At 43.3% G+C, this 3644-nt stretch overlaps 1 protein-coding gene across 4 annotated transcripts in view; it reads right to left on the bottom strand.

Moving 5' to 3' along the window:
* The window catches only part of abcb4 (ATP-binding cassette, sub-family B (MDR/TAP), member 4), a 46712-nt gene that overhangs the window by 16737 nt on the left and 26331 nt on the right, over positions 1 to 3644 (bottom strand). The gene's annotated exons all lie outside the window — the stretch shown is intronic.

Below are 3644 nucleotides of genomic sequence, written 5' to 3'. Positions count from 1 at the left end.
AATAGGTTGATAAGTTTCTCACTGGAACAGAAGGCATTGATCAAAATAATTCATCCTTCATTAGAGAAACGTGATTACTTTTGGCAAGTTTTCAATAAAGCTGTGAATGTTGGCTTTCTCAGCAGCTGCCTTAATCTCCTCTATGGTTACAGTCCGACTGTTGTCTCCATAGGCGATGTTTTCAGCCAAGCTGCAGTCAAAGAGCACAGGCTCCTGGGACACAATGCCTATCTGCGACCTCAGCCAGTGGATGTTCAGCTCTTTCACGCTCTTGGAATCAATCATCTGGAAGACAAACAACAAAAAGACTAGTCAGGTCATCGTTGAAGTCATATGTCAAGAAAAATTGGTTCTGAGCAAGATGACCCAAGACCGAGGAAAGCTGTTTGGATCAAATCACTAGGTGGGTCACAACATCCCAGATTAAAAAAAAAAAAAAAAAAAGATCACAAAACTTTAAATAACTTATAACTAGGTGGGTCACAACATCCCAGATTAAAAAAAAAAAAAAAAAAAGATCACAAAACTTTAAATAACTTATAAATACATAACATTTCTGAAAAGAACCACAATATTTTGTCTACGGGAGAAAGTACCATATAGCTGTTATAGACAGGTTGTCAGTGAAGCCGCACATAAGAAGTGGCATTATAATCCGCCATACTATGTCATGGTCAAAAACAGGTTAACACGACACATAGCGAACCCCAAAATAATATAAAAAAGGGAGCACATGTATGAATAAGAAACTTAGCGGCACTACTTCAACAGGCTGCCACTCACTGGCGCCTTTTCCACCCATAAACAGACACAACGATACACACAGAAGACACATTTAGCAAATGCCCTTTTTGTGTTTCAACATCTCATCTATGCAGTCCAGCACCGTTACATTGACTAACAAACAAAAGTGCAATCATTTTTCTCACCACGTTCCCTTGCTTGGTGTCGTAGAACCTCTCCAGAAGCTGAATGGTGGTGCTTTTTCCACAGCCGCTGCTTCCTACCAGGGCTAGTGTGTCTCCCTTGCTCACTTTCAGATTCAGCCCTCGGAGGACGGGTACATTGGGGCGTGACGGGTAGTCAAACTTAACACCCTCAAAGTACACGTTGCCATCAAAATGGTCCTGGAGTAATAAACCAGACAGACATTTTATCAATACCGTAAGCCTGTAAACTGCTCTGGAGTGCACTGTTTGGCCAGTTCTTGTCGCTTACCAATGACTGTCCCTCCTGCGAGAGATTATCGATAGCAGGCTGTCTGTTCAGAAGCATCATGATGTGAGCAGCTGACGTTTTGGCGTTTGCGTAGTTTGGAGTGAAGGAATTGGCTTCTCCGACAGCCATTGAACCATATAGAATTGCCATAATCACTCTGAGGGAGAATATTCATTTACATAGGACCGACCTTACCAAATAATGTCAAGTTTGAGAGGTTATTTCCCTAATGTAATGAATGCTGTGAAATCTTTGTTACTCACAGAAAAACTCCCTCAACATCCATTCGTCCTTGCTGAACAAGCCAAGCTCCAAACCAGAAACATATGGCATAAGTAAAGTAGATCATGGCTTGGGAGAAAGAGAAGGCAAAACCCTGCACATGGGCCTTTTTCTGGACGTTTCTACGGAGACACACGGAACCATCCAAAGTAGCACGTCCAGAACCGTTTCAACCATTGATGGACAGGTGATGGAGGTCCTCACATACCTGTATGGAGCTTGCAGATTCTTGTGAAACAAAGACTCAAACGTGGCTTCCCTGGTCAGTGATGCAACTGTACGGATATTGTCGATGGCTTCCGTAACAATCTGATGAGATGCACCATGAAAATGCGACATCGTATAACAAGGTCATATGCTTCAGGAGAAGGAGGGCAAAAATAGGTGAGTAACCCATCATACGCTATATGGCAAATGCTCACCTGTCCAGCCTTCTCCAACTCCTTCTTGTCCTTGGCAGCTTGCCCAGCTAGCAACTCCATCTCCACAGTTCCAGCTACCGCCAAGATTGGCACCAACACCAGTACGAGCAGGGTCAGCTCCCAGCCGTACACGAAGGCAAGAATCACGCCGGTGCCTAAATTGGCAATATTCTGCACCAGGGTGGCCAGGCGTAGTCCCGTAACCTGAGAGGAGGTGAAAGGTTTGTTGGAAATAGATAGAACGTTGTGTGTATGCCTTACCCCTTGTACTTGAGCAGCATCTGAGGCCAGCCTTGTTGTGAGGGTTCCAACACTGTTTTTGTGATCATCAAACCAGCCGAGGTCCTAGAATGTAATTTCGTTTCAAATTAAGAAATACCGACAGAGAAATGCCAGCCTTGGTGAAGCCAACCTTGGTGAACGGCAAACCTGAAAAGACTTTTTTTTAACTTACCTGCCTCATCAAAGCCTTGAAAGCTGCAAGTCTCAGTTTTAACGTCAGGATCTCTCCAGATTTTCCAAAACAGTAACCCTGTAAAAAGTGACGGATACAAACACAGTTGGACGTTGACATGAATTCAAATGACTGACACCTTCCCTCTGCACCCATTGTCATAGTGATATCGTTATCAGTGCCGATGCTCCTTGTCTGTAGACTGTACTCAAACTCCTAATCATGCTCCAAATATGACAACCCTATCGGAGCCATATCAGGTGGGCAACAGGATATATTTTTCTTCCTCATAGTGTCACTTCCGAATCACATTTCAACCAAGTGACTTATTTTGAATTCGCCTTAGCTAACTTGTGGACAAGCAAAACTGTCACAAGCCTGCGCTATCATCGCCTGCAAGTGCTAAAAATACCATTCAAAACACCCAGGGCAATGGTTCGTGCTACAACTCGGCAAAAAGATAAGAGCAACGCGTGGGTTGCACTAAACACTAAAAATATCACCCCAAAAAATTATTTTTTAAACGTGCATACAGCATGTGTGAACGTGAACGTATGCCTACCTGGAGAAACATGGTGAAAAAAATGACAATTCCAATAGTTGCAAACATGAGGCAGAGGAATTCGGTTTCTTTTCTGATCATCTCTTGATCAGCCTCAGCCATCACCTGGAAGTTTGAAAGAGAAAGCTGATGATCTTATTTTGGTTCCGAGAAAAAAAAAAAAAAAAGTGATCCCACCGGACATAAATTGTAACCTACAACGATGTACTTTGAAAGGATGACGGCGAACAGAGGATGTAATAATCCATTGATGGCAGCGAAGATGATCCCCATCAAAATGTAAGGCCACTCGGGAAGGTTGAAATGCAGAATTTTGAGTAACGACACGGGCGGAACATTTTCATCCTTTAGAACGGAGGAGAGAAATGCTGAATTGCGCCTTGCTTTATTCCTTGTCAAAAGTCAAGTCAACCAATCTCACCTCCGTCTTGTTTTTGGCATCCAGCAATGTTTCTCTCTCTTCTTTCTTTCCCTCGAAACCAGCTGAGGAAACCCCTCTTGTAGACTTCCTCCGTTTCAGGGAAGATTCATCGTTGAGTATTTTGGTTATCGGGCTCTTTTCATTCTGCTCACTATTCCGCTGCTCATCGACTTTGGCTTTCTGGAAGGTCTGCAAGATGGAGAGGGAGAAACCACCGCACGGGTATGCTGTATATTGTTGGAATATTCAATGAATTTCCCCCAAATGTGTCAAAAGTGCTTTTTT

Source organism: Hippocampus comes, unplaced genomic scaffold (assembly GCF_001891065.2).
Source record: "Hippocampus comes isolate QL1 unplaced genomic scaffold, H_comes_QL1_v1.1 scaffold153, whole genome shotgun sequence".
NCBI classification, from domain to species: domain Eukaryota; kingdom Metazoa; phylum Chordata; class Actinopteri; order Syngnathiformes; family Syngnathidae; genus Hippocampus; species Hippocampus comes.
Note: the sequence above shows the minus strand (reverse complement) of the source record. Positions and strands in the feature narration are given on the sequence as shown.